This window comes from Dendrobates tinctorius, unplaced genomic scaffold (assembly GCF_039654945.1).
Source record: "Dendrobates tinctorius isolate UK_male_01 unplaced genomic scaffold, ASM3965494v1 ptg000003l, whole genome shotgun sequence".
NCBI lineage: Eukaryota > Metazoa > Chordata > Amphibia > Anura > Dendrobatidae > Dendrobates > Dendrobates tinctorius.
In genome coordinates this window covers 102,863,428-102,886,394 of record NW_027361671.1, presented here as the reverse complement: position 1 = coordinate 102,886,394, position 22,967 = coordinate 102,863,428, and positions in this window count along the sequence as shown.

The following is a 22,967-nucleotide window of genomic DNA, read 5'->3' as shown; positions in this document are numbered from 1 at the left end:
CACAGGGACGAGCCCCACTATAAAACGACAGCTGGTAGGGCCCAAGAAGTATAGGCAGGAGCTACTGCGAATCTCTCATGGCCTTGGCGGGCACCTCGGCGTCAGTTGCACCCAGCGTCGGACTGGAACACCTTGGGCCCACCAGAGAAAATCATTCTTGGGGCCCACTATGTAGCTGCATAGAGTTAAATACCAGACCACCAATTATGCGGTAAAACACGCTAATATCCGGGTATAATATAAGGTTGTACATGTCTTAATTATGTAGCAGGAGTTGGGGTAGCCCCCTCATAGAATATAAAGCAGCCCCCTCACATAGTATAATGCAGCCATCTCATAGAATATAATGCAGCCATCTCATAGAATATAATACTGCCCCCCTCATAGGGTATAATACTGCCCCCCTCATAGGGAATAATGCACCCCCTCATAGGGTATAATACTGCCCCCCTCATAGGGTATAATACTGCCCCCCTCATAGGGTATAATACTGCCCCCCTCATAGGGTATAATGCACCCCCTCATAGGGAATAATGCACCCCCTCATAGGGTATAATGCTGCCCCCTCATAGGGTATAATACTGCCCCCCTCATAGGGTATAATACTGCCCCCCTCATAGGGTATAATACTGCCCCCCTCATAGGGAATAATGCACCCCCTCATAGGGTATAATGCTGCCTCCTCATAGGGTATAATACTGCCCCCCTCATAGGGAATAATGCATCCCCTCATAGGGAATAATGCTGCCCCCTCATAGGGTATAATGCTGCCCCCCTCATAGGGTATAATGCTGCCCCCCTCATAGGGTATAATGCATCCCCTCATAGGGAATAATGCTGCCCTCCTCATAGGGTATAATGCTGCCTCCTCATAGGGTATAATGCTGCCCCCTCATAGGGAATAATGCTGCCCCCTCATAGGGAATAATGCACCCCCTCATAGGGTATAATGCTATATAGATATATAGATATAGAGTTAGATAGAAATAGATAGAAAGATAGATGTAGAAATAGATAGATATAGAGATAGATAGTAGATAATGGATAGAAAGTAGATAATGGATAGATATAGATAGAAAGATTCATAGAGATAGATAGAGATCGATAGAGATAGATATAAAGATAGATATAGAAAGAAATATAGATAGATAGATCGATAGGTAGATAGATATAGAGATAGATAGAAAATAGATAATGGATAGATAGATAGATAGATAGATATAGAGATAGATAGCTATAGATAGAAAGATATAGAGATAGATAGATATATAGATAGAGATAGATAATAGATAGAGATAGATAATAGATAGAGATATACAGATATAATAATAATAATAATAATAATATAGACATATATAGATAGATATAGAGATAAATATATATAGATAGATGGCTATAAATAAAAATAGATATAGAGATATACACTCACTGGCCACTTTATTAGGTACACCATGCTAGTAACGGGTTGGACCCCCTTTTGCCTTCAGAACTGCCTCAATTCTTCGTGGCAGAGATTCAACAAGGTGCTGGAAGCATTCCTCAGAGATTTTGGACCATATTGACATGATGGCATCACACAGTTGGCGCAGATTTGTCGGCTGCACATCCCTGATGCGAATCTCCCGTTCCACCACATCCCAAAGATGCTCTATTGGATTGAGATCTGGTGACTGAGGAGGCCATTTGAGTACAGTAAACTCATTGTCATGTTCAAGAAACCAATCTGAGATGATTCGAGCTTTATGACATGGCGCATTATCCTGCTGAAAGTAGCCATCAGATGCCTGTTCTTAGCTGAGAGGAGTGGTACCCAGTGTGGTCTTCTGCTGCTGTAGCCCATCTGCCTCAAAGTTCGATGCACTGTGCGTTCAGAGATGCTCTTCTGCCTACCTTGGTTGTAACGGGTGGCAATTTGAGTCACTGTTGCCTTTCTATCAGCTCGAACCAGTCTGCCCATTCTCCTCTGACCTCTGGCATCAACATGGCATTTCCGGCCACAGAACTGCCGCTCACTGGATTTTTTTTCTTTTTCGGACCATTCTCTGTAAACCCTAGAGATGGTTGTGCGTGAAAATCCCAGTAGATCAGCAGTTTCTGAAATACTCAGACCAGCCCTTCTGGCACCAACAATCATGCCACGTTCAAAGGCACTCAAATCACCTTTCTTCCCCATACTGATGCTCGGTTTGAACTGCAGGAGATTGTCTTGACCATGTCTACATGCCTAAATGCACTGAGTTGCCGCCATGTGATTGGCTGATTAGAAATTAAGTCTTAACACACAGTTGGACAGGTGTACCTAATAAAGTGGCCAGTGAGTGTATAGAGATAGATAGATATAGAGATAATAGATATAGAGATAGATAGATAGATATAGAGATAGATATAGAGACAGATAGATATAGAAAGATAGATATAGAGATAGATATAGAGATAATAGCTAGATATAGAGATATGTATAGAGATAGATAGATATAGATTTAGAAAGATAGATATAGAGAGATATAGAGATAGATAGAGATAGCTAGATAGATGGATAGATAGATAGATATAGATAATAGATAGATATAATAGATAGATATAGAGATAGATATAGAGATAGATGGATAGATCAATAGATAGATAGATAAAGAGAGAGAGAGATTGATAGATAATGAGATATAGAGATAGATATAGAGATATAGTGTTAGATAGAAAGATAGATATAGAGATAGATAGATAGATATAGAGATAGATATGGATATAGAGATAACAGATATAGAGATAGATAGATAGATAGATAGATATAGAGATAGATAGATATAGAGATAGATAGATATAGAGATAATATATAGATAGATAGATATAGAGATAATATATAGATAGCTATAGAGAGAGAGATATAGAGATAGATATAGAGAGAAACAGATATATATATATAGAGATAGATATAGAGATAGATAGGTAGATAGATATAGAGATAATAGATATAGAGATAGATAGATATAGATATAAAGATAGATAGAGATAGAGAGAGCGGTAGAGAGAGATAGATATAGAGAGAGATAGATACAGAGATCGATAAATAGATAGAGAGATAGATATAGATATAGATAATAGATAGAGATAGATAGATAAAGATAGATAATAAATATAGAGATAACAGATAGATATAGAGATAGAGTAAGATAGAAAGATATAGAGATAGGTAGATATAGATAATAGAGATAGCTAGATAGACATAATAGATAGATATAGATAGATATAGATAGAAAGATAGATATAGAGATAGATGTAGAGATAGAAAGATAGATACAGAGATAGAGCGATAGATAGAGATAGATATAGATAATAGATAGAGATAGATAGATAAAGATAGATAATAAATATAGAGATAACAGATAGATATAGAGATAGAGTAAGATAGAAAGATATAGAGATAGGTAGATATAGATAATAGAGATAGCTAGATAGACATAATAGATAGATATAGATATAGATAGAAAGATAGATATAGAGATAGATGTAGAGATAGAAAGATAGATATAGAGATAGAGCGATAGATAGAGATAGATATAGATAATAGATAGAGATAGATAGATAAAGATAGATAATAAATATAGAGATAACAGATAGATATAGAGATAGAGTAAGATAGAAAGATATAGAGATAGGTAGATATAGATAATAGAGATAGCTAGATAGACATAATAGATAGATATAGATAGATATAGATAGAAAGATAGATATAGAGATAGATGTAGAGATAGAAAGATAGATATAGAGATATAGCGATAGATAGAGATAGATATAGATAATAGATAGAGATAAATAGATAGATAGATAGATAGAGAAAGATAGATAGATATAGAGATAGATATAGAGATAGAAAGATAGATAGATATACAGAGAGATAGATATAGAGATAGAGATAAATAGATAGATATAGAGAGAGATATAGAGAGAAATAGATATAGATATAGAGATAATAGATATATATAGAGATAGATATAGATATAGAGAGATAGATACAGAGAAAAGATATAGAGATAAATAGATAAAGATAGATAGATATATAGATATAGAGATAGAGAGATAGATATAGAGATAGATAGAGATATATAGATAGATAGCTATAGAGATATAGCGATAGATATAGAGAGAATAGAGATAGATATAGAGATAGATAGAGATAGAGATAAATATATAGATATAGATATAAAGATAGATATAGATATAGATATAGAGATAGAGCGATAGATAGCGAGAGATATAGATATAGAGATAGATAGATACAGAGAAAAGATATAGAGATAGATAACGGATAGATAAATAGATAGATAGGTATAGAGATAGATAGATATAGATATTAGATAGAGATATAAATAGATAAAGATAGATAGATATAGATGGTAGCTAGATAGATAATAAATATAGAGATAATAGATATAGAGATAGATAGAGTAAGATAGATAGATATAGAGATAGATAGATAGACATAATAGATAGATATAGAGATATATAGAAAGATATAGAGATAGATAGATATAGAGATAGATATAGAGATAGAAAGATAGATATAAAGATAGAGCGATAGAGATAGATATAGATAATAGATAGAGATAGATATAGAGATAGATAGATATAGATAATAGATAGAGATAGAAAGATAGATAGATATAAGAGAGATAGAGAGAGAGATATATTGAGAAATAGAGATAGATAGATAGAGAGAGACAGATAGAGAGAGCGAGAGATATAAAAAAAAAAACAATACTCACCTCTCCTCCTCGCTCCCACGCTGATCCCGGCTTCAGTGTCAGGAGCTGCCCCCTCTGCCAGACACACAGCGGGTGCGCGATGTAGTGACGTCATCGCTCACTGGCTGTGAGTCAGGAGCAGAGGGGCCTGAGGGCGGCGCCGGCCCTGATGCAGAGCGGCTTACTGGGCTGGGGGCGGGGCCTCTGGGGGTGGAGACCTGAAATGATATTCACTGCTTCGCAGTGAATATTCATTTCTCTTTAGCAGCGGGGACAGGGGCTCCTGCCTCCTGACACCCGCTGCTGCTCCGCTGGCAGGGGCCCCCATAGCAGCTGCATGGTGTGCGACACACCACTGGCTGGGGGCCCCTGGAGCAGCGGAGGCCCTAGGCAACTGCTGGCCCTGTATGCCTGCAGGTGCCAGGGCCCACCAGATGCCAGGGCCCACCGGAGAATCCACCGGTTCCCCGGTGGGCCAGTCCGACGCTGGTTGCACCAGGCATCGTCTGACACAAAACTTCTTTTGGCCGGGGGTAACCTATGATGTTCGTATGATGTTCTGGGGATCAGGTAATGGTCAGCTTATGAGGGATGTGACAGGGTATTGTACTCCCACTGCTGCCTTCCCACATGTACGATGAGTATCCCTGGAGACTCCTGACCGTCTGCAAAATATTGGTGAGATTGTTCCTTTTATTATTCTCATCTATTGGTGGCTATGAACCCCCTCCCCCTTTTTTTGGTCTAGCCAGTATATAAACATATGAGTGCAATTGGCTATGGCATTTTGCTGCTATTTTTTATGCTGTATCCAATACATATAGATTGCTGTTTGGATGCTATACTAGCTGCATTCTATATTCCTATTTGATGCTTTTGGGTGTATTCAATTATCCCTTGGGGATCACCCAATGTATGGGCATCTCATTTTAATCACTATTTGGTGACACTTTAGGTCTGGTAATTTTTTAAGCTATGCATTAAAAGTTATATTTTTTCTTACTTGCTGTTATACAGTAGTATGGGCACTCAAGAAGTTACAACCATATTTGTATGGACGACAGTTTTCCCTCCTAACGAACCATAATCCCCTAGTGTGGCTTAATCCGGTCTCTGGAGACAAAGCCAGATTACTGCGGTGGAGTTTAGCCCTACAACCTCTAGACTTCACCATCCACTACAGACCTGGCAAACAAAATGGTAACGCCGATGGACTAAGTCGACAAACGGAACTTCTACCAACCCCATAGACTTCGGTCATCCCCAAGCTGATCCGGTAAGGATCAGACTGTGTATGGCGATCGCGTCGCTGAAAAGGGGGAGCCGTGTTACAGAACCCTTCAGCACCCCGAATAGGAGATGCATGTATGATAGGTGCAATGTGAGATGCATACCCCTAATGCAGCAACCGACCTGCTGCGACCCCTGGGCCGAGGTAAACGAGATATCCCACTTCTGACCTCCCCCCACCTTTGTAACCTTTGTAAATCCCACGGTAAATGATCGGGGGGTCGCCGGCCACCTGCGGCTATTGTAATGTATGTCTGGCAATTTAATTGGAGCCTGTTATCTACTGGCCCGCCACATATTGATTGTCCTGTCCTCTGTATGTATATATATTCTGAGACCGGTGAGTAAAATGTTGTCACACTGGAAATACGTGGAGAAGCAGTGATCTTTTATGTGTTCCCATGTTACAAAGCCTTTCGAGCCAGCGTCCTTCATCCAGAAGTGAGGAAAAGCAGAGTGGACCTCCTGAAACACGGGGTGGTAATGTAAGAGGTATTACAGCACAGAAGACCCCGTTACACACACGTTGGGGTTTGGAAGGGAACTAATGACGTTTTGGAATGCAGCCTTTGATGGAATGGTCTGTGGGTGTCATGTCGCATTTGGAGAGCCCCTGATGTGCCTAAACAGTGTAAACCCCCCACAAGTGCCCCCATTTTGGAAACCAGACCCCCCAAGGAACATATCTAGATGTGTGGTGAACACTTTGAACCCCCAAGTGCTTTACAGAAATTTATAATGTAGAGCCATAAAAATAAAAAAAATCTTATTTTTTTCCCCAAATTGACATTTTTGCCCTCAATTTTTTATTTTCCCAAGGGTAACAAGAGAAATTGGACCACAAAAGTTGTTGTCCACTTTGTCCTGAGTATGCTGATACCCCATATGTGGGAGTAAACTACTGAATGGGCACACATTGGGGCTTGGAAGGGAAGTAGTGACGTTTTGGAATGCAGACTTTGATGGAATAGTCTGTGGGTGTCATGGTGCATTTGAAGAGCCCCTGATGTGCCTAAACAGTGGAAACCCTCCACAAGTGACACAATTTTGGAAACTAGACCTCCAGGGAACTTATATAGATGTGTGGTGAGCACTTTGAACTCCCAAGTGCTTCACAGAAGTTTATAAAGTAGAGCCATAAAAATAATAAAAATCATATTTTTTTCCACAAAAATATTTTTGCTCCAAATTTTTTATTTTCCCAAGGGTAGCAGGAGAAATTGGACCCCAAAAGTTGTTGTGCAGTTTGTCCTGAGTAGGCTGATACCCCATATGTGGGAGTAAACCACTGTTTGGGTGCATGGCAGAGCTTGGAAGGGAAGGAACACCGTTTGACTTTTTCAACGCAGAATTGGCTGGAATTGAGATGAGACGCCATGTCGTATTTGGAGAGCACCTGATGTGCCTGAACAGTGGAAACCCCCCACTTCTAACTCCAACCCTAACCCCAACACACCCCTTTTCAAAACCCTAACCTAGCCCAAACCCTAACCCTAGCCTTAACCCTAACCCTAATGGGAAATAGAAATAAATACTTTTTTTTATTTAATTATTTTTCCCTAACTAGGGGGGTGATAAAGGGGGGTTTGATTTAGTATTTATGGTGGGTTTTTATGTTTGGCAGCTGTCACATGCTAAAAGATGCTTTTTATTGCAAAAAATAGTTTTTGCACCACCATATTTTGAGAACTATAATTTTTCTGTATTTTGACCCACAGAGTCATGTGAGGTCTTATTTTTTGCAGGACGAGTCAACGTTTTTATTGGTACCATTTTCGGGCACATGACACTTTTTGATTGCTTTTTATTCCGATTTTTGCGACGCAGAATGAACAAAAACCAGCAATTCATGAATTTCTTTTTTGGGGGGGCGTTTGCACCGTTCCACGTGTGGTAAAATTGATAAAGCTGTTTTATTCTTCGGGTCAGTACGATTACAGCCATACCTCAATTATATTTTTTTTATGTTTTGGCGCTTTTATACAATAAAAATAATTTTATATAAAAAATTATTATTTTTGCATCGCTTTATTCTGCGAACTATAACTTTTTTTTTTCACTGATGATGCTATATGGTGGCTTGTTTTTTTGCGGGACAAGATGACGTTTTCAGTGGTACCATGTTTATTTATATCTGTCCTTTTGATTGCGTGTTATTGTGCTTTTTGTTCGGCGGTATGATTATAAAGCATTGTTTTTTGCCTTGTTTTGTTTTTTTTTGAAGGGGTTCACTAAAGGGGTTATCTAGTGGGACATTTTTATAGGGCGGGTAGTTACGGACGTGGCGATACTAAATATGTGTACTTTTATTGTTTTTTTTATTTACAAAAAAAAGAATTTATTAGGGAATTTTTTGTTATTATTTTAGGAATTTTTTAAAAATTATTTTTACACATGATTTATTTTTTTTTTAACTTTATTATATTGTCCCGGGGGCGACATCACTGTATAGTGTCAGATCGCTGATCTGACACTTTACAGTGCACTGTGTCAGATCAGCAATCTGTCACCGAATGCCCCCCCCCGTGGCCATATTGGATCTGGGAGCCTGCAGGAAGGAGGCCCTCGGAACAACACAAGCACATCATGTTGTTCCGTGGGGCTCAGGGAAGCACGCAGGGAGCCCCCTCCCTGTGCAATTCTTCCCTTTGTCCCCAGTACACTGCGATCATGTTTGATTGCACTGTGCCAGGGGTTAATGTGCCGGGATCGGTCCCTGACTGCTCCTGGCACATAGTGCCAGTTGTCAGCTGGGATAATCAGCTGACACCCGGCCGTGATCAGCTGCACGCCTCCCGTGAGTGCAGCTGATCACGTATGACATACTATTACATCCAGGGGACTTAAGTACCAGGTCACATAGATGGAATAGTACATCCAATGTAACAAAGGGGTTAAGTTTACTTCCATTTTTTTCATTGTGTTCCTGTGTGCGTTTTTTTAACATGCGTTTTTTTGGGTTTTTGAAGTTGCGTTTTTGTCACTTTTTGCAGTGTCATGTTTTAAATACAGCTGCTTTGTCTTAAATACCTGGAATTTGGCTTTGACAAATCATTATCGACACACTTAGGTGCAGATTATATGCTTTTTGATACGCTCATCGTGGCACGTAGCCTTGTTTGGTGCATTTTTGATGCAGATCTGAAGCAGCATTTTTAACCCCTTCACAACAGTTGCAGTATATACAGTATACGTCATGAAAGGGAAGGTCTTTCAGAAGCCGTGCTCATACGATCGCCGCCGGGTGTTCATCAGAGCTGATACCTGGCTCTCACTGCCAGGAGCAGTGCCCACAACACTCCTAGCAGTTTAACCCCTAAATGCTGCAATCAATATTGATCGCAGCATTTAAAAAGGCACAGAGAAGGAGCTCCCTCTCCCCTCCAATCAACGCCCCCCGTAATGTTGTCGCGATAGCCTGATCGTTGCCATGGTGACCGTAGGTTGCCGAGATAACATCCAGGCCACAAGACTACAGTAAGCCCCTTAGACCATGCGCAGAGCATTGTCTAAGGCTACATTCACATTAGCGTTTCTGTGCACAGCGTATCATCTGCATGTACAAACGCATGCAAAAACGCATGTTTACGCAGCATTTTTTATCCGCATCATCTTACGCATAACGGCAACAAAAAAAATTGCGTGTGCATGCGTTTGTATGCGTTTTTGCATGCGTTTGCGTTATTTATGCCCATGCGTTCGATAGGACAATGCATTTCCATGAGAATTTTGTTGACACAAGAAACAAACAATGGGCGTGTCTCATGGGATTTCTATATATAGACATATTGCACAGATGAAATCCTCGTATTTGCAGCTGTATCCAGCTGCAAGATGGATCGTTGAGAACTTCCTAATTAATCTGGATTTGCAATTGAAAATGGCTGTTGCCTTTGCTGTGGCTTGTGAAGAAGAAAGAAGAGAAAGACGGAGAAGTCGTCATCGCTATTGGCAACACCCCATCTTAGAAGTCCGAGAGAGCTGTGGAGCCTACCTCTCGTTGTACACTGAGCTGCGTGAAAACCCGGAAAAGTTTTTCGAGTACACGAGAATGTTGTAACAGAGCTTTGATGACTTGCTGCTACGTGTCCGAGGATCCATCACCAGGCAGGACACACAGCTGCGTCAATTAATTCATGCTGAGAAACATCTGTTGGTGACCCTAAGGTACGTAATGTTGAAAAAGAAACACCTGTCATTAATATGATTGTTCTAAAAGCCATGTAATGTTTTTTTCCACATTTTCTGTACTGCAGATTCCTGGTTACCGGAGAGACCTTATCATCTTTACATTTTCCGCATTGGAGTGTCCAATGTTGTGAATTCTCTTGATCTGACTTCTGAGTCGGGGCTCCCTCTGGTGGTTACTGCGGGTAGTGGAGCTGGCTGGGTTGACAGATGTCTGCCACCTGACGACGATGATTGGAAATCAGGGGTTACTGACTGAGAGGATGTAAGTGAGCAGGCTTCCCTCAGTTGCTGCTGGTGATTGGTTTCTTCCTGTGCATTTTGAGGTCTGCTGTCTCCTGCTTGATCCTGCATTTTTCAGTTAAGTTGTTCATTTGCTAATCCTTTGCATCTGATCTGGTTTTGCCTCTTTCTGCTTTGCTGTGAGGGTTCAGCATGCTCCAGGGCAGTTTAGATTTCACCTTTCTTGCTTTAAGCTTAGTTAGTTCTCCGGCTATGCCGAGGCGTCTAGGGCATCTAGGGGACGCCCCACGGCTACTGCTAGTTGAGTTGTTAGGATTAGGGGTCTGCAATCCGCTAAGTTACCAACCTTTCTGGTTTCCTGGTGGCCTAGCCTATTCCTGCCATCCTCCTTGGTGACCTAGTCATAACAGTCCACCCTTTCTGGGATAGTTGGAGACACCTGCAGTGCTTTATGTGACATTCTGCATGAAGAATTCCTCCCCAACCCACAACTGTACTCTGGCTGGAAAATGCTGCAAAATTTCTGGACATTTGCAATTTTCCAAACTGTTTGGGGGCTGTGGATGGCAATCACATTCGAATTATTATACCTGCTGGAAGTGGATTCGAGTATTTAAATTACAAAAAAATACTTTTCAATTGTTCTCATGGCAATTGCAGATACTGACTGTCGATTTGTTGCTGTGGACGTTGATTCTTTTGGACAAAGAAATGACTCCCAGACTTTCAAAAACTCAGTCATGAGCCAATGTTTGTATGGTAATGATTTCAATTTTCCACGACTTCCGAACACTGAAGGACCGCCAGTGCTGTTTGTTGTGGTTGGGGATGAGGCGTTTCAAATGTGTGCCAACCTCATGAAACCGTACTCAAGTCGGGACTTGAATCACACCGAAAGGATTTACAAATACCGACTGACAAGGGCACGAAGAACTGTGGAGTGTGCCTTTGGATTGCTGCTATCTAAATGGCGCATTTTGGGTACAGCTATCAATCTTAAAATTGAGACAATTGATGAGGTTGTGACAGCATGTGTTGTTATGCACAATTACATCCTGGCAAAAGAGCGACCCAACTTAGAACTTGAGGAACCTGTTAATACCACATTGCAGTATTACCAATATCACCCTCTGAGGACTACAGTGGAAGTTGCCAACATGAGGGATAATTTTCAGATATTGGACATGTGGCATGGCAAGACAAAATGGTTTAAGCCACTAAGTAAACTGTATCTGTAATGTTATGTACCTATATTGTTTGCTGACTTTAATACTAACACCTTGACTGTAACACCCGTTAATACTTCACTCAACAATACACACATGTTTAACCCCTTCATGACCCAGCCTATTTTGACCTTAATGACCTGGCCATTTTTTTGCAGTTCTGACCAGTGTCCCTTTATGAGGTAATAACTCAGGAACGCTTCAACGGATCCTAGCGATTCTGAGGCTGTTTTTTTCGTGACATATTGGGCTTCATGTTAGTGGTTAATTTAGGTTGATAATTTTTGCATTTATTTGTAAAAAAAAATGGAAATGTTGCAAAAAATTTGAAAATTTCGCAATTTTCAAATTTTGAATTTTATTCTGTTAAACCAGAGAGTTATGTGACACAAAATAGATAATAAATAACATTTTCCACATGTCTACTTTATATCAACACAATTTTGGAAACAAAGTTTTTTGTTAGGAAGTTATAAGGGTTAAAAGTTGACCAGCGATTTCTCATTTTTACAACAAAATTTACAAAACGAAGACTGGAAAGCATGTATTTGGAAGTCGCCTTGCTACACTTGTAAGGAGAGCTTTAAACTAGAACAACATGGGAAGGGAAGCAAAAGACCAGAAAAAGCCATACCCCTGACAAATGCTGTTGAGAACTCTGCTATTAGAAGTGGAAAGGAAGAACAAAGACGAAAGAATCTAATTAATAACAATATTGGAGAAAGAGAAACCAATCACAAACTAAAATGTTTCTATACTAATGCACAAAGCATGGGCAACAAACAAGGAGAATTGGAACTACTAACACAGGAAAAGAAATATGATGTCATTGGAATCACTGAAACTTGGTGGGACAATACACATGATTGGAATACAAGACTAGAAGGATACAACTTATTTGCAAGAAACAGACTTGATAAACGAGGAGGGGGTGTCGCATTGTATGTTAGAAACACGTATATCTGCACAGAGATTGAAGCTTCAGAGACTGGGAGTTCTGTGGAAACTGTTTGGGTAAGAATACAAGGACAGAACAATAGAAAGGACACCATTGTAGGCATTTACTACAGGCCGCCTGTGCAAGCTGAAGATATGGATGAACTCTTTATGCATCAAATGGCCAAGTTCTCCAAAAAATATGACATAGTTGTCATGGGAGATTTCAACTATCCAGACATTTGTTGGGAATCTCTCTCAGGCAAAACTAACAGGTCAAGGAAATTCTTATCCTCTCTTGCTGACAACTTTATCTTCCAAAAGGTAAGGGAGAAAACAAGGGGAACTGCTACCTTGGATCTAATCCTTATAAACAGGGAGGAAATGGTTGAGGAGGTAAAAGTGGTTGGGACCCTAGGAGGTAGCGACCATGCTATTTTAGAATTTTGGATAACTAGAGGCGGAAGACCTGTGAAGACTCAGACGTCAAGGTTAGATTTCAGAAAGGCAGATTTTAAGGGATTCAGAAAAAGAATTGGAGGGATCCAATGGCTGGATATCCTAAAAGACAAAAATGTCCAGGAGGGATGGGAAATCTTGAAAAATGAAATTCTCAAAGCACAGTTGTTAACAATTCCGAAAAGAGGGAAGAATAGGAAGCATTTAAGGAAACCAGGATGGATGAACACAGAACTTAAGCACATGCTAAAAAGGAAAAAAAAGATGTTTATAAAATGGAAAGAGGGAGGCATATCTAAAGAAGAATATAATGCTGTCTGCAGAACCTGCAGGGCACAAATCAGATTATCTAAAGCTGAAAATGAATTGAGGCTTGCAAGAGATGTCAAAAGCAATAATAAAGGATTTTGGGGATATGTCAAAAGTAAAAGAAAAGTCAAAGATGCTATAGGATTTTTACAGGATGAAAATGATGAAATGGTAAGACAGGATGTTGAGAAGGCTGAACTTTTAAATTCCTATTTTGCATCTGTTTTCTCTCAGAAAGGAAATGTAACATCAACTGTTATTCACAGTCCTATTAAGGGAATAGAAGAATCCAGGATATCTATAAACAGAAAGATAGTGAGGAAACACTTAGCTAACCTAAATGAATTCAAGTCTCCAGGTCCAGATGAATTACACCCCAGAGTACTGAAGGAGATAGCAGAAGAAATTTTTGAACCCCTCTCCATAATCTTTGAAAATTCTTGGAGAACAGGAGAAGTGCCAGAGGACTGGAGAAGAGCAAATGTTGCTCCTATCTTCAAAAAGGGGAAGAAGGTGGACCCAGGCAACTATAGGCCGGTGAGTCTGACTTCTATACCAGGAAAGATCTTTGAACAAATTATTAAACAACATGTATGTCAATACCTGGATAAGAATGAAGTGATTAAGCAGAGTCAGCATGGGTTTGTAACTAATAAGTCATGTCAGACTAACTTAATTTCCTTCTATGACGGTATCACTGATTGGGTGGATCAAGGAAATGCTGTAGATATAGTATATCTTGACTTCAGCAAAGCATTTGACAAAGTCTCTCATACAATCCTTATTGAAAAAATGACTAAGTATGGAATGGACAAGGCAACTGTTAGGTGGATTCATAACTGGCTTAGTGATCGGACCCAAAGAGTGGTCGTAAATGGCTGCACATCCAGTTGGAAGAATGTCTCAAGTGGGGTACCACAGGGCTCTGTCCTGGGCCCTGTATTGTTCAACATCTTTATCAATGATTTAGATGAAGGAATTGAGGGTAAACTGATTAAATTTGCTGATGACACAAAGCTAGGAGGGATAGCTAATACTAGAGAAGAGAGAGAGGATTCAAAAAGATATAAATAAACTGGAGAAGTGGGCAGCAACTAACAGAATGGTTTTTAACAGGGAGAAATGCAAAGTACTACATCTGGGCAATAAAAATGAAAAAAGCATATACAGAATGGGAGGAATAGGGCTAAGTGACAGCACATGTGAAAAAGACTTGGGTATACTAATAGATCATAGACTGAATATGAGTCAACAGTGTGATGCAGCAGCAAAAAAGGCAAATGCAATTCTAGGATGTATTAACAGAAGCATACAGTCTAGATCACGTGAAGTCATTATTTCCCTCTACTCCTCTTTGGTCAGACCTCATCTGGAATATTGTGTCCAGTTTTGGGCACCACATTTTAAAAAAAACATCAACAAACTGGAGCAAGTTCAGAAAAGAGCGACCAGAATGGTGACAGGTCTGCAAACCCTGTCTTATGAGGAAAGGTTGCAGGATTTGGGAATGTTTAGTTTGCAAAAGAGAAGACTGAGAGGAGACTTAATAGCTGTCTACAAATATCTAAAGGGCTGTCACATTGTAGAAGGATCAACTTTATTCTCATTTGCACAAGGAAAGACTAGAAGCAATGGGATGAAACTGAATGGGAGGAGACACAGATTAAATATTAGAAAAAACTTTTTGACAGTTAGAGTGATCAATGAGTGGAACAGGCTGCCACGAGAAGTGGTGAGTTCTCCTTCAATGGAAGTCTTCAAACAGAGGCTGGACAGACATCTGACTGGGATGATTTAGCGAATCCTGCTTTGAGCAGGGGGTTGGACCAGATGGCCCAGGAGGTCCCTTCCAACTCTACGATTCTATGATTCTATGATTCTATGAAAACAATTTTTTAGGGACCACCTCACATTTGAAGTCACTTTGAGAGGTCTATATGGAGAAAATACCCAAAATTGACACCATTCTAAAAACTGCACCCCTCAAGCTACTCAAAACTACATTTAAGAAGATTATTAACCCCTCAGGTGCTTCACAGGAACTAAAGCAATGTGGAAGAAAAAAAATGGACATTTTAATTTTTCCAACAAATATTTTCTTTTAGCATCAATTTTTTTCATTTTCACATGGGCAACAGGATAAATTGGATCCTAAAATTTGTTGGGCAATTTCTCCTGAGTACACCGATACCTCATCTGTGGTCATAAACCACTGTTTGGGCGCACGGCAGGGCTCAGAATGGAAGGAGCGCCATTTGACTTTTTGAATGGAAAATAATAATATTTAGTAATATTTAGCGGTTGTCATGTCGCATTTGAAGAGCCCCTGTGTGCCTAAACATTGGTGCTCCCCCACGAGTGACCCCATTTTGGAAACTAGACCTCCCCAAGGAACTTATCTAGATGCATAGTGAGCACTTTGAACCCCTAGGTGCTTCACAAATTGATTCGTAAAAAAAAGTACTTTTTTTTCACAAATTTTTTTTTTTACCCTCAGCTTTTTCATTTTCGCATGGGCAACAGGATAAAATGGATCCTAAAATTTGCTGAGCAATTTCTCCTGAGTACACAGATACCTCACATGTGGTCATAAACCACTGTTTGGGCACACGGCAGGGCCCAGAAGGGAAGGAGCGCCATTTGGCTTTTTGAATGGAAAATTATCTCCAATCCTTAGCAGACACCATGTCGCTTTTGAAGAGACCCTGTGTGCTTAAACAGTGAAAAAAAACATAAGAGACACCATTTTGGAAACTAGACCCTTTAAGGAACTTATCTAGATGTGTGGTGAGCACTTTGGACCCCTAAGTGCTTCACAGAAGTTTATAACGCAGAGCCGTGAAAATAAAAAATATTTTTTTTCCTTAAAAATGATTTTTTAGCCTGCAATTTTTTATTTTTACAAGGGTAACAGGAAAAAATGGACACCAAAAGTTGCTGTCCATTTGTTTGTCCTGAGTAGGCTGGTTCCCCATATGTGGGGGGAATCACTGTTGGGGCACATGTCGGGGCTCGGAAGGGAAGTGACGTTTTGAAATGCCGACTTTGATGGAATGGTCTGTGGGCGTCATGTTACATTTGCAGAGCCCCTGATGTGCCTAAACAGTAGAAACACCCCAGAAGTGACCCCATTTTGGAAACTAGACACCCACAAGGAACTCATCTAGATGTGTGGTGAGTACTTTGAATCCCCAAGTGCTTCACAGAAGTTTATAACGCAGAGCCGTGAAAATAAAAAATCATTTTTTTTCCACAAAAATAATTTTTATCCCTCAATTTTTTATTTTTCCAAGGGTAACAGGAGAAATTAAACCCCCCAAAGTTGTGCAATTTTTCCTGAGTACGCTGATACCCCATATGTTGGGGTAAACCACTGTTTGGGCACATGTCGGGGCTTGGAAGGGAGGGAGCACCGTTTAACTTTTTGAACGCAAAATTGGCTGGAATCAATGATGGTGCCATGTCGTGTTTGGAGACCCCTCATGTGCCTAAACAGTTGAAACCCCTCAATTCTAACTCCAACCCTAACCCCAACACACCCCTAACCCTAATCCCAACCCTAACCATAACCCTAACCCCAACAAACCCCTAACCCTAACCACAAGCCTAACCCTAATCCCAACCGTAACCCCAACACACCCCTAACCCTAATATTAACCATAATCCTAACTCTAATTCTAACCCTAATTCTAACCCTAACCCTAATTCTAACCCTGACCAAAATGGAAAAATAAAAATAAAAATATTTTCTTTATTTTATTATTTGTCCCTACCTATGGGAGTGATAAAGGGGGGGTATTTACTATTTTTTTTATTTTGATCACTGTGATAGGGTCATGGGTCAGATTGGCACCGACTTTCATTACGCCTATGTGACGTCAAAGGTCAGGAAGGGGATAAATAAAGAGATAAAGAAAACACAGGGAGACAGGTATTGTGAAGCAAAAGAGTTTTTAATAACAATAATAAAAACAATTTGAAATTTAACACAAAAAAAAGAAAAATAATGGGATTTACTTTTTGGGTCTGCAGGAGAGAGTGGCATTGTGGACCTGGGGGGGTGTCGGGCTGTGATGGTAGGCTAGGAGTGGTTGGGGAAGTTGTTACAGGGGAAGTGGTAGTCAATTGGAGGATTGGGTCAGAAATATTGGCAAAGGATACATTGGGGTAGAGGACACATTAGGAGTGGAATACAAGTTTGAAGGGATTGACACATTGGATGGGAGAGAACCAAGGGAAGGTGGGGAGAGACTTGGAAACGGAGACAGATTCTAAGGTGAGGGTGGAGGGGGTGGGTAATGTTTCTTCGCTACTTTTCTTTTCCTGGCCTTCATTTTGCTGGTTCCTCTGCATTTTTTCCTGTTCTTGGGGTGCTAAACTTGGCTGCGTGGTGGAAGTTGAAGGCTGAGCTGCTGCACTCGGCTGCATGGTGTAGCTGGGAACTGTAGGAACAGTCCTAATGTCCAGCGGTGGTGGTGGATAGGTCACTTGTTGAGCAGATTGGTATCCAAGTCCTGGCGGATTCTGCCACTGATGCTGTGCTGGAGCTTGTTGACCTTTAGGGAAAGAACTTTGTGCCTGCTGCTGATATTGGAACCGCTGCATGGCCTCAGTGTAAGCAGCCTGACAGGCCTTCATCACATACAGCAGGAGTTCAGGACTAAGGTTTTCCAACACGCCCCAATCTATGGCAGAAAAATAATGTTGCGCCGGTCTATTAAGGTCGGCTTCCAGGCGGTCAAGGCGTCTGTGGACTTCCTGGAAAAGTGTGTTCACCTGAGTGAACCCACTATCCAGTCTTTCTACAGCCACCTTAATCTCATCCTGGAAGATCGAGCCTAAGTGAACAAACTCGGGCATGACTGACCTCTCCCAGGTCCTCTGCCGCTGGCGAGCAGATCCAAGTAAAGTAATGGCAGACGGCTGGGAGAGAGGAAAACCAGATGGACTGGGTGCCTGTCCCCCAGCCTGTGAAGCCTGCCTGGTTGCTCCATCACTGGTGGATGATTGGGATTGTACCTGTTGTTTGTATAGTCAATGAGGGGCTGCTCCAACAGAGGATGATCCAGGTTGTGTGGTGCTGATCCAGGTTCTGTGTGGAAAACAAATGAAAAACATTAATAAAAAAAATAAAGTTTAAATAATAGTAAGACAACACAAAAGATACTCATGTATGCTGAGCAACCGCAGGCCTCAGAAACAAAAGCTGACGATGGTACAGTGCTGTGCAAATTAATTGGGTCAAAGCATTTTTTTTAAGTAAAATCGCAAGTTGGTTACCAGTCAGTGATTTGAAACCAGTTTTAACTGCTTTGAACAAGCACTCACACCTGTTCAAAGCAGTTAAAACTGGTTTGAATCACTGACTGGTAACCAACTTACGATTTTATTAAAAAAAATGCTTTGTCCCAATTAGTTTGCACAGCACTGTACTTATATTTTCGGATTGTTGGAGCAGAACCACTTTGAACCCGACTCTCCTCTTTCATGTACTTATTAAAGCGATCCTTCATTGAACTCCAACGGACTTTTATTCTCTTCACTGTGAAGAGGGAAAAGAAAGGAAAAAATTAATTGTAAAACAATGCACCTACATTAACAGGTTCACTGCCGCGTCACACCACATTGCAATACTTCAAATTCCTTTCTGGCATGTGGCGTGGCACGGTCCCAATCAGCCAGCAGCGATCTTGCAACTTCTTCCCAGAATCGTCAAATCCATGCGGAGTCAGAATGGTTACGATCACGGGGGACCCACAACGCTGCTCGCTCTTGCACAGATTGAATTAGTTGGTCATTGTCAATGTCTGGTTTGCCTTCCTCACGTTGTGGAACCTATAGACGAAGTTAAAAAAAATTGTAAGTAAATCTGAAAACAAATTCAATTACAACTCTGATAAAGAAAAGACTACTTTCCTCCTCAGAAACTTGAGTCCGACGACCCTGGGAAGATTCATTTCCACTCGACTGCTCCTGCTGTTCCTCACTGGAAGGTACCTGTAAAGAAAATTCATGATTTACCACACGTATAGTATTGCCAGTAAATACATACCAATCAGTATATCAAATGTGATTACATAATCTGTGTCATGTCCACTCTCGGAAGCTTCACTGGATGACATGTTAGAATAGCAGGCAGCAGTCAAGTGAAACACTAGAGAAAAGAACAGAGAAGAAAAATTAAACTTGTTAAGAGCCAAACACAATGAAGCAAAAAAAAAAAAGGACACCAATACTTACATTACAGGCAGTAGTCCAACAGCACAGCAGTCAGGCAGCACAGAACAGGGACAGCAGCACAGCACCAGGACGGACAGCAGCACAGCACCAGGATGGCAGCACCAGGAAGGCAGCACCAGGACGACAACACCAGGAAGGCAGCATCAGGACAGCAGCACCGGGAAGGCAGCACCAGGATGGCAGTCCAGGACCGGAGCAGCAAACAGTCTACAAGGAACATAAAAAAAATTAGTACAGACTGCAAAGACAGACATACATTTTCAAAGCTTCTATACTTACATCCAAAGTCTTGTGCTTGCATCCAGAGTCTTGAGAGTAATGAACTTGCTGTGTCAGTCTGAAGTACGCATGCGTACCAATGCGTTCCCATAGACAGTAATACGTTGTTTTGATGCACTCATCCGCATGTGCATGGCTGTGCATAATTGACGTCTCAAAAAACGCAACATGCTGCATTCGCCGCACACCGCGAAACCACGCATGTGTACGCATCCACATACAAAAGCATGTCCCTGCGTACAACACGTTAAAGATATGTAGGCATGACACATGCGGATCATACGCTGCGCACAGATACACTAATGTGAAACCGGCCTTAGACAGCAGTGGGAGTCTTTTATCTGCACAGGACCATTTGGATATTTATACCACCCTTCGGGGGGTCGTAAAAGTTGCACACTAACTCCGCCTGCAAAATACATATTGACGCTGGCATTGTTGTCAGGATGTAATCTTTCATTGCACTCGTCTCAGCATTCATTATTAAATACTGCGTGCAATTGCTCACAGAGCAAGAAGAAATTAATGGGCCAGTGGCCATCAAAATATATCTGCCTGCCCAAACACTGTGGTCCCTGGGCATCTGTCTGTGGGCCGTATAAAAGGTCATCAAGGCCGTGGGCCTGAGATTCTCCACTCCTGGTCTAAGTGGCTTGTGTCAGTACGGCACTGACAGTTATAAAGTGTTGCCATGCTTTATAACAGCGATAAGAGCTGTGAAAGTGAAAGTCAAATAGAAGGACTAAGTCAAAAAGAAGATAATAGTAAAAATAAATTTTTTACAATAATATTTAAAAAATTTAAATATATTGCACCCATAAATATGCATTTTTATGAAAAAAAAAAGTACACGTTTGGTATCGCCACATCCGGCACGATCCAACCTATAAAACTGTCACACACACGATCATGTCTCTGTGCTTTCTTGCTTATTATCCCCTCCAGGAGAATGTAGATACCTGAGCATAGGCAGCAGCAGGAACAGCAGCAGCTTATGCAGCAAAAGCTCATTGGAAAGCCCTAACAGCGAACAAACCGGCGTCGACCCCCTGAGATATGAGATTCTTCAGGTAGATCCAGTCAGAGGAGCTCCAGCAGAATGAACAAGCGATCAGTCTCCCGAAATGGTCTTTCGGCTGAGATGTGTGCCCCTCTTAATCTGGTCCAATTCGATGGTCTCACACTGGTAAGTGATCCTCGTGAAAGTTCACTTGATGATGTAGTCTTCCCCTTCTTTCTCCCAGTTTTTTGCTAGGGAATGAAGTGTACATCCAAGTCTAAACATAATAATGTGCACTTGGCACTATTACCTGACTCCTACCAGAAGAGACTTTGCCAGTCATGTATTGAACAGGCTGTAGCGGAGGAGACCCCTAGCTTTGCCAATAACTTGAAATCTATCATCAGGGCGGAAGATAGAGAATCCTTTAAATCCCTTTCCCAGGAGGAGATCCATAGGTGAAAGAAGAATAAAGGGGTTGGGTCCTCTGAGTCAGAGGTGTATAGTGGCTAAGAAAAAATGACGACTCCTCCGAATATTCTTCATCAGCTTTCTCCTCTTTAGATGACAAGTTGTTTTTGTATCTCTTTGATGAACCTTCTTCATCATACTGGGATAAAGCCCGAAAGCAGAATGCTGCCAGTGCAAATGCTTCTAGGAGATCCTCTCTACCCTTTGAGGACATGTGAATTTTAAAAGACCCACTTGAGAAGAAAGTAAATACCTTTCTTAAAGGGATTTGAGAGATGTCAGCAGGTGCCCTAAAACCAGGGGTGGCTGCTATGTGTACTGCCAGGTCCTTAATGGTCTGCTTGGACCAGCTGGCGACTCAACTAAGGGATAAGACATCTAGAGACAGCATATTGTCCACTGTCCCGTTGATACCAGGAGCCGCGGCTTTTTTGTTAGACGTTTCAGCAGACACTTGGCAGCGAGATCCGCATCCCTTTCAAACGCTGCCCGGAGGGCCTTATGGCTGAAGTGCTGGCCAGGGGACATCCAGGCCAGATCAAAGCTTTGCGCCATTCCGTGTGAGGGGAATACCTGTTTGGCCTTGCTGTGGATGAACTTCTAGAGAAGACTGGTGATGACAAGAAGAGGTTTCCTAGCTTGTTCATCTCATCCTACAAGCATTCCTTCAGTAAAAGAATGTTCGCCCGAAGGAAGCCCTCCAAAGATCAGATCAAGTGGGATGATGGGTTGCCCTCGCACACCCAGGGCAGCGGGGTACTCGGTACCGGGCCGGTGTCAGGCGGGAATGTGTCACAGCAGCGGTGACCCGGTCCGTGGCCCTGGGTGCCCAATATCAATGGCGGTGATGTAGTTAATGGTAGAATAGTTTGTGACGACACCCGTGGTGTTTGGCAAGTAAGGTGTTGAGCCAACGCTGCATGCAGATCTGCTGTGACTGATGGTGTGATGCAGCAGAGATGGTATAGCTCCCCACAGGTCCAACGCTGCATGCAGATATGCTGTGACTGATGGTGTGGTGCAGCAGAGATGGTATAGCTCCCCACAGGTGGAGCTGTAGTCCCAGGGCAGTGTAGGTGCAATGGATGAGGAGAGGCGCAGAATGGTATGGAGGCTGGTACCCAGGTGTAGTGGTGCTGGAATAACTGGAGGACACCAGGGTGTGCGGTTCCAAAGCTTTACTCACTGTTTGCAGTTCACACAACTGCCTGCCTCCGTACTGTGTTCTCCAGGTCAGGGCTCCAGCCAACCTCCAGGCAGGATAGGATTCTCCTTTCCACACTCCGCCAACATGTACCTTACTGAACGACTCCTCCAATGCGCCTTTAGGTGCGAAGCACTCCAGTACTTAGTTACCCTGGAATGCCTCTCTCTAGGTGTTCCTAGTCTTTACTTGTATGACAGACAGCTGTAGCCTGCTTCGGGGACTCCTCACTGCGTCCCGGCTCTCTATTCAGTTGCTGTTGTGTCCCAAGTCTATGATGGGAGCAAGGCATTAGCGGCTCACTACTCCTCCGGTGTCTGTTGCCGGACATAAAGATCTAATCAACCTCAGAGACCGGGCCCCAGCCTTGGCGCTCTCTGGAC